Below are 10,245 nucleotides of genomic sequence, written 5' to 3'. Positions count from 1 at the left end.
CCTTCAAATTATTAATTAAAATTATAAATATATATATAATATAAATTTTAATCGATAATCTTTTAATCGACAATATTAAAAAAAATATCAAATATATGAAAAGAAATCCTGTAAGGATTGTTAACATTTTGCATATAAACGGTTATAAATCCAACAATTTCTACAAAGAAAAGAAGGTGAAACGAAACAAGGCAATATTTTACAATCAAAGCTTCTGTTCGATATCGTGTAAATTTTCATTTCTTTTGATATATGATATATTTGATATATTATATAAAATAAATAAACATTCAAATATTCCTCTATTTCAAAAAAGAAAGATTTTATTGAAGAAATAGTTAAAATACATATATATATATGTATCTTATGAATAAATGGTAATCCAAACTTTTTATTTTTTATTAATCGTAAAATAAATATTATACAGAAATTAAACAGAAGCTTACTTTTTTACAGCAACATTGATGAAAGAAATTCATTATAGAAAATTGCGAATATAACGAATATAAATTTATTACGAAATATTGTAACAGCAGGTAATTGCTAAAAATGATTACTATCACTTTATTATACATTCCCAAAAATAATAGTAATTTTATTTTATACTTTTTTATTTTTTTCTTTTAAATAAAATTTTTAAAAATAGGAAAAAATTTGATAAAATCGAAAAAAAGAGAAAAGTATTTCTGATCACGGCTATGTCTTCAAAATATTAAAAATGATTTTCTTTTTTATCTCTTTTCTCTTAAATAAATTTTTAAAAATGCTAGAAAAATTGAAAAATTGTTTATTAAATTTGAAAATCATTCGATGAAATTTCTGATTAAGGAGTCATTGTAACAAGAAAAATATAAAAAATGAAGAAAGATACATAGTTATCTTCTATTTCTTCAGAAGCGATCAGGCCGCAATGACAACTAGACTAAAGGAAGAAAAAATGAGAGATCGATTTCCGGATTAAATTACCGATTCCTTGAGACGTTGGTTGGAAGGGAAAAAAGGCTACGTAAATAGTACTAAGTAATCAGTGGCAACCTCGATTCGAGAAATATGGTCCCTTAGCTTCCTCCATTAATAAGACGATAACGAGACATTAAATCGATACGAGTATCCTTTATATTTCTTCTTGTTTCTATTGAAGATAATTTTATTAGAAATAGCAATCAGTGTTGTGAAGATTTATATTGATAATTATATTTTATTATATTTTATATTGTGTTATATATCACAATTATCAAGATTATGATTGCTACACTGAATATATTTTTTATTACATTTTGAAGATGATTATTTCTTATGTTATTATTAACTAACTTTAAATTTATGAATATATAATATATAAAAAACTACGATGTATAAAAATATGAGATACAAAAAATACATATAATATTATGATTTTTAAATGATGAAGTAGATCAATTTTATTTCAACTATAGTATAGTATACTAATTTCTATTATAATATTTTCTATTATCAAAATTAAATTATTTATAAAAATAAGTTCTAAAATTAAATTAATAAATTAAAAATTTTCAATACATTATGTTATGTTAAAAATATTGATCAAAATTTATCTTTTATCGAATATATTTAACGCGTATTGAAATATAAAAAAATTAAGAATTTTTGTCAAACTGTTCATTGGAATTGATGAATTAATAGCTGCTCTTAGACGAAACTTCGATCGATACAATGGAGCTCCAGACGTTGATATTTAACGATTTAATTAAAAGAGTGCAAAAGTATAGGTCTAGCAACAGAGCATGTCTAAGAAGAGAGCTAAGGAGGAAGAAAAAAAAAAGGATATCAGCGATTTTAGTAGACGATAACTGCGCTATCAATAAACCATCGAGGAACAAAGTTCTTCGCTTCGATAATTAGCTTTTAACGTTCTTCTATTTATCTAAATTTTTACAGCGAAACTTTACTATATTAATATACTGGTTCCATTCATTCTTGTTCTTTTTAAGACACATCAAACGATATTGATTTTTTTTTAATTAATTGTGAATTGAAGTGTTCATATGAAAGTGAGATAACAATTCTATTGTATGAGAAAAAGAATTAATGTTTTATTTTCTATTATTTCCATTCTATTTATTAAATCATAGAATCATGTAGAATTTAATAAATTCATTACATTTCATATTTCTAAATATTCTAAAATATATTTTTTTATATATATAAATTAATATTATAATTTATTATTATTATAGTACATCATACTAATAACTATTTTATTGTATAAATTAATTCTGTGGACAAACATGTATTTGTATTGTCCATAGATATATGTCCATAATTTGTATTGTTTATATTTTTTATTTTTTTATTTTTTTAATATTTTAGGCTATTAAAAAATCTAAAAAAATTCTGGAATACTTTTTAAAATTTCTAGTTTAATATATAATTATCCAATCAAATATTTAAAAAATTTATCAACAAAAATCAGAATTGAAAAATTCTATAACATTCGTTCTTCATTCTTTTTAATATTCTTTTCTTTTTTTTTATATTTTCAGCAAAATCTCTCTTCCGGCGCATGGTTTGTCGGATTTTAATAACTTCCGTTCACAGTCTGGTATCGATAATCCCATTGTCGAGTGGGTATCGAGAAAGCTCGAGATCGGTGAATGAAGCACCGTAGAATCGCAGGAGACTGCTAATGCATTGTCAACAATGGATCAGTCTCTCACCAGAAGAAATCTCTTCCTACTGCAATGAATTCGAATTCTGTTGACTTCGATTACTTCGCATGCAAATGCCATCACGTCTCTAGACTGTAATTTATTTTTAATCAACTTTATTACCGTATGACATACTGCCCTCTTTTATATTGTATGTATATTTATTTATTATTTGATTAAATTTAAATTATTTAAATTTGAATTGTGTCTCATTAAGTGATACACCTATAATATTTTGTTAATTTATATATATATTTATAATAGTTGAAACATAACTTTTATTGATATATTAATATAATATTATATTCTTTTAAATTTAATATTATGAAAGAAAATTCTATGTATTAAAATATTTTTTATTAGGAAAAAATATTTTTTATTAAAAAAAATCAGAAATTTAATAATTTATATTATTAATGATATAATGATACAAAATTTAAATAATTCAAAATTAATAATTCATCAAATTAATTAATTAATTAATTTTCTGTTATAGATTCCTGTGTAATGCAAATTTCTATAATGCGCCAAAGATACGATTACTGATACGACAAGATTGCAACTATTATTTTCATGCAACACGATTCCTTACATAATGCATTACATATGTTTTTTTTTTTTAATCAATAGCATATATATTTATTTCTAGAAAAAAAACTATTTGATAAAATATAAAAATAAAAGTTGACTTAACAATAATTCCAAACAACTTTATATTATTCATATTATAAAAAGAAAATTTTTATACATGATTTCTTATAATTCATATAATACATAACTGTCTATTATACTATAATAACAAAATTTTTTTTCAAAATATTCCAGATTACTCATCTCGTTTCTTCGAAACGAAATCAAAAGAAGATGAAAAAATGGAAGGAAAAAAAAAGAAAATTAACAACAAATCAAAAATAATTTTGATCAATTCCTGAAAATTGATAGAAAGAGACAAGAGGCGCGAAAATAATAAGAGTAGTAGTAAGAAGGAAAGCGCAGTGTGGCAAATGCGGAGTTGCCACCCTTCGTCAGCTGTCCTGTACGATGCAGCCAGTACGCGTCGTGGCTTCGCCACGTGCTTCTCGTCTCGTTGGAAATTTCGCGTTCATTATTTGTCTGATTATGTTTTTATTTTTTCTCGTCGTATTCTTGTTATAGTAATTTGTCGACTTATGATGCAATTCCGCGATGTGATTCGTAAACAAAATCTTAATATTTTCGTAATCGTTGATTACTACGCTCTTGTGACCATGTGACCAATCCAATTGTCATGTATTTGCTATGGATATTTTTGCGTATGTATTTTGAACAAACATAATAGGTGAGTCTTTGAACTTTTTTTTTCTAATTTTAATTTTTTTTTTGTGTATATTATATAGAGGGTAAAGATTAAAATTAATTAAAAGAAAATTAAATTGTATTGGATAATTTCAAAATAATATTATAAATATGATGTGAAATATTATAAATTATTTGTTAGTAATTATGTAAAAAATTTTATATCTTTATAATATATAATGAGAAGATACTGAAGAGATAAAAATTATTAAAAATATACAACGTTAGATTTGTATTTGTATAATTTCTACATAACATGTTTTTATATGCATAGTATAAAAACATGTAAATTGTTAGTTACGAATTATTAGTTGTATAAAGATGCTTTTTCTTAATTTTAATTTGCCAATTAATACAAAATTGAAATTTATTATTGAATTATTGGTTAATTATTTGTATATTAATTAATTTGTCGAATTAATTTATTTTATCGTGTTATTACCAAAATGAAAAAACTTTATTTTTACTCGTTCATTTGATATTCGTGATTCATTATTAAGAAAAAAGATCAGAGAGCAAGTTGAAAATGAATGTGACGTGCAAAAATGATTATTTACTGACATGAAATAAAATAATTGGATGAAAGAAAACATAACAGATTCTTTTTAAAAAATTAAAATTCAAATAAATGTAAATTTATTCTGATTAAAATTAATGTCGAAGATTATTTGTTTTAAAATATAATTTGCACAGTTTTTAATTTAGATATTTCAATTAATAATTTTAAAAAGCATGAATTTTTAAGACATTAAAATTAAATACAAGATATCGATTCTTAAAATATGAAATGAACAAAAATTATCAACGATTTTTATAATTATATGAAAATTAGATTTATTAGAAAAATTAGACTTCTTAATCCATAGTGACAAGAATTTCGTTCTCCATTTTTTTTGGATAAAATTGTCCCTTACTTTCATTGCTTTTAAAGTTTGGAGGAGTGCATCTTCGTACCACCAAACACGAAAAAAGTTTGATACGTATCTTAATTCGCAGAGCTTAGAAAAGTTTCGAAAGTTGAAATAAGTTACATCTTTATCCCATAGCCTTGTCAGATCTTATGGTTGACATGTTTCATCAAGTTGATGTTTTTGTGACCTGGATTAAATCGAATTACATTAGATTAAAAAAATTAATTAAACTACAAAATTATATTAATTTTGTATAAAAAGTAAATTCTAGTATTATCGCTGAATTTGACACGAATTACTATTGTCAGTTTACCGAAATGAGAACAAAATGATAGAAGAATAAAAAAAATTCTTTTTTTTTTTTTTTTTTTTTTTTTTTTTTTTTTTTTTTTTTTTTCTTTTTTTTTTTTTTTCTTTTTTTTTTTTTTTCTTTTTTTTTTTTTTTCTTTTTTTTTTTTTTTCTTTTTTTTTTTTTTTCTTTTTTTTTTTTTTTCTTTTTTTTTTTTTTTTTTTTTTTTTTTTTTTTTTTTTTTTTTTTTTTTTTTGTAAAAGAAATCGATGCGAAGAAATTCCAAAAAAAGGAATGAAAAGAGTGGTAAATGCGAGGTCATCGAAAAACGCGCGCCATTAGCTTCCTTTTAAATGGCGTAGATTAATCATGTTGCGGCCAAAGACACTTCGTTATGCGAAAAAACAAAATCACTGTTAGAACAAATAAGTTTTCCTGATGAAGCTTAGTGATCCTCCACCTAAATGATTATAAATAATGAGGATAGGAGAAATATAGTTACTCGTGAAAGTCTTCCTTACATCCTTAAAAAAAAAAAGGATCATTTTTGTTCGAATAAATAGTGTACAATGTCGCGTGTAACGATATATTTATTTTTCTTAAGGGATGAAATAAATAGTATTCCAATTTTTTTTATAATGCAATACATCAATTTTGTTAAATTATATCTGTTTTTTATTTTGATTTTTCGAAAAAAATATTATTAACAAAAATTAGAAATATTGTTTGCGTTATTAATTAATTTTCTTAAGAATTTTTAAGAAAATTATACTTAGAAAATATTGAAAACTTTTAAAATATTAATTAAAAAATATTAGAAGAATTTCATCATATTAGAATTTATGGTATAAATTAAAAGATATTAAAAAAAGAAATCATAATATACACACTTATCCTGAATACACGTATATTCCTTTAAAACATGCCTTTCTTTTTTTTCATTTTTATTTTTAGGCTTGGTAAGAAATTATCCTCCGAGATGATGAAACTTCTTTCAAGAGAATTCATTTTAACGACCTTTCCGTCGTATAAACTCGCACTTGATGCTCGTAAATTGGTTTCACATGCAATGCAATGTAACTTATTCAACGATTCATATCTTTACTATGTAAACGTACATTTTTGTAGAGGAGAAACGAGACGAAATGGTGCAAAGTTTTATAATAAGTCGAGGAAAAAAATTTATCGTTTTAATGCAACGATAATTACGTTAATTAATCTAAGCGTCATTTTTGCATTCTTTAAATTCTTTTTTTTTTTGGTAGATTGATAAAATTTGATAGATTGGTTTGATAGATTGATAAAAAGATAGAATTTTGATAAGAGAAACGTGTAAATAAATTTTCATTTTATTTAAAGAAAAATATTATATATTTTAGGAAATTTCATTTTCATCATCATTATATAAAATAATAAAATTAAAATTTACAATTTTCAATTTACTTTTCAAATGTAATTAAGATTTTAAATGTAATTAAGATTTTTTTAAAATTATACAGTTCCTTTCAATATTCGAAATGATAATTATTGTTCGTGTAATCTTAAACAAACTATTCTATTACGTGTATTTCATTCAATGAATCTTTTCAATGAACTCGTTGAGTTCATTGTCAATACTTGAAATACAATATATCGTGCACAATACATATCGAGAATCTGATTTCACGAAAACGAAACGAAGATGCAAGTTCAATTCTTAGGTTGATTAGAAAGTTTCATCATAAAAGTTTGCTCCACCTTACCGAAATATTCTTTCTTCATTTTGAAGAATTAGATCATAAGATATTACATTTCTTTCTTACAAATCAACTATTACAACATTTCTCCAATAACAATCAAAGTAACTAAAGCAAGAATGTCAAAAAATGAAAAAGAATTCAAAGAATTCTTTAAACTAAAGAAAAAAAAAAAACTAGAAACAAAATTCAGAAATATTACGATAAATTTGACATAAGTTGCAAAGTACAAATACGAAAACCAGAACGATAAAAAATAAACGCTCGAAATCTTTCTCTATTGCTAAGAAAATTTTCATTTTAAAGCGTATTTTCATCTTTTAATTGCATCTCTTTAATCGTGTGTAACAGCTATTGAAAACACAAAAGCTACTGAGAGGATCGAGATAAAATCTAGGAACTTTCGAAAAGTGGTAAGAAAGTGGGTATCGATATTATCGTTATTTAGGGATTTTTCACGATAAAGAGGACTTGTCAACGATATAAGATTTTGTTTCTTCCAATATTCCCAATCACTCTCTTTATATTCACTCATTTTATGCTTCCCTCGATTAATTAGTCAAAAAAATTTTTTTTTTATAATTATCTATAAAAAATATTATTTTTTAAAGTTTCGGATAATTAAAAAAAATTAATTGAATCTTAAATTTTATGGAAACTTTAAATTTTTATAAAGTTTTTGTTTAAAGGAAAAAAAATACATTTATTACAATGTTGTTGATATTTCTTGATATATTTTCAAAATATATTATATAAAATTGACGATTAAAATATATATTGTATTTACCTATATATTATTCGATATTTATATAATTATCACATACGTATTATGAAAATTCTAAGTATATTTGATACTTAGTAATGTCTAGTAATATGAAAATAATATTAAATATATTAATTGTGTGCTATATATATTATATATATTTCAGTATTATATTGTAGATTGATAGTGCTACTGTTAAAAAGTCGTTATTTGAAACCAGAGATGATTTCGATATCATTTCGTTGCACAAATAAATATTATTTTACTCATTTGAAGGTTTATGACTAGACGTGTCGAACATAACAATATTTCTTTCAGGAGAATATAGAATATATATATCTTTAAAATCATGGATTTTCGAAGTAAATAAATATTATTGATTAAAACTTTGGAACAGAACTTAGGAAAGAGAATTAAATAAAATTATTTTTGATATTTGATATTCTATTTAATTTCGAATTAATTGAAAAATTAATTTACAGATATAATACAGATAAATTGATATTATATTGCAAAATTTATTATTAATAAAATTTGGTTATTGCTATTAATAACATTTTTTAAATTATTGTTAAAAGAAAATTTTTATATTATTATCAATTACTAATAATATTAAAGAGGAAAGAATTTTTTTATAATATATTGAATATACGAAATATTGAAAAGATTTAAAATAAAAATAAAGATAAAGAAGAACAGAATATTTATGTGATTACATTCGTATGAATTATAAACTCGAGAGAAGTGGCACAAGAATTGTAGAAAACATAAATTTGCGATTTAAAGAAAGATAGAACTTCATGCGTGATGTATAAAATGGATGACAATATTTTTATAAAATATAATGAATATTTATCTTATATATTTTGAGAATTTCATCATTATGAATTTTTTATTTATGAAATGATAAAAATAAATGTCAAATCCGAAAAGGAGATTTTTCGTTTAAGATTCCTAAGATCCCAATTCCAAACATGCATTAAAAATTTAATTTCAACGGAGGAAAATTTGATAATTACGATAATTATAAAAAGTTTAATTGCATAAAAAAAAAAAAAGAAGTAGAATATTTAAAAGTTTAGCAGTTTTTAATTTCATCTCTCTTATTTCTTAAATATGTACAAAAATTATACATATTGTATAGTAGCAAAAATAATATATCAATAAAAAAAAAGGAATTCCATGTTAACTTTTGATGTATGTATATTTATTATTTCATTCTACAATAATATAATGAAAAAAAATTATTATAATGAAAAAGAAAAAAAAATAAAATACTTATCTTTAATGAAAATTATACATATGTTAAAAGTTAATAAATGAAATATTCAGGAAACAAATTAGCTTTATGTTAAAACTAGCTATATATTATTATATTTTCATATATTTAAATGTGTATGTTATTTAAATATGTAAATTATATTTTATAGTATAATTTTATAGTGTTAATATTTAAATAGTAAAATACTGAGTTTTATTATCAAAAAAATAATATTTTTTATAAAAATAATTAACTCGATAATTGTAATAATATCATTTCGCGCAAAACTTGTCAACAACTTCTTTCTTTAATACCTATTCACGAAAGGATTACCAAAAGATTATGAAAGATGTAACTGAAGTCTTTATCTAATTACCGCAATTAAAGAAACATTTTCAAGTATCATACAACTGGAAAATTCATCCCGTAACGAAGATCCTTTTCGCGACATTTTTCATTTTTTTATCTTTCTTCCTAAAAACCGATTATAAATTATCCGACGAGAACTTTCTATCACCGATTCTTCACGAAAACTTTTTAAAAATATTTCTTTACGTCCCACTTCTCTCTCTTTCATTTCTTAAATTTTTGGACCAATTCAAAAAATTCACGGATCCTGTCCAATAAATTATCACCGATAAAAAAGTAACTAAAAAATTACTAAATCGAGTCAAATAGGTTAGTTTTATATTTTTTCGTATTTATCGTGAAAAATTAGCAAAAGTATTTATTTGTAAATGTTTTTATTGAAATAGAAAAAAATTTTATATATGTTTAATTATTTTTTTTAGTATTAATCTTAGAAAAAAAGTTAATTAAATATAATTAAATAGCCAACAAATCACCAATAAAAATTTTAATCTTAGTTATGTATAATTAATTTAATAACTTGTATAATTCTAGTAATAAAATAAAAAAATGCATACAAAAAATGCAAGATATAGTATCTATAGTATCTAACGTATAGTATCTAAGTAGTATATATATAATAGTATAATATAATAGTATATATATATATATATAACTAGTATATATAGTATCTAACGTAGTAAATATATATATTCCATTGAAAACTTTTTAAAAAGTTCAATAATATTTAATAATCTTTAATAAAAATGACTGATAGTTCCATGTCAATATGGTTCGTGACATCATTCTTAGCAAAGATGATAAATCATGTGAAAGGTTGAATACTAAGTATTCATAAAAACAAATATTTTCATATTCATAATTTTCATAATTTATGATACTCACAATTTTGCA

General features: G+C 22.3%; 1 protein-coding gene across 1 annotated transcript in view; it reads left to right on the top strand.

The window, feature by feature from the left end:
- The first annotated feature begins 3,633 nt into the window (after positions 1-3,633).
- The window catches only part of LOC102670607 (gamma-aminobutyric acid receptor alpha-like), a 41,842-nt gene continuing 35,230 nt past the window's right edge, over positions 3,634-10,245 (top strand). The window contains exon 1 of the mRNA XM_006610546.2: positions 3,634-4,005. The gene's annotated coding sequence lies outside the window, so the exon portion shown is untranslated. The remainder of the gene's footprint in view (positions 4,006-10,245) is intronic.

This window comes from Apis dorsata, unplaced genomic scaffold, assembly GCF_000469605.1.
Source record: "Apis dorsata unplaced genomic scaffold, Apis dorsata 1.3 scaffold_74, whole genome shotgun sequence".
In the NCBI taxonomy this organism is placed as follows: Eukaryota; Metazoa; Arthropoda; class Insecta; order Hymenoptera; family Apidae; genus Apis; species Apis dorsata.
The sequence above is the reverse complement of the archived record's forward strand: the minus strand, read 5'-3'. Positions and strand labels throughout refer to the sequence as shown.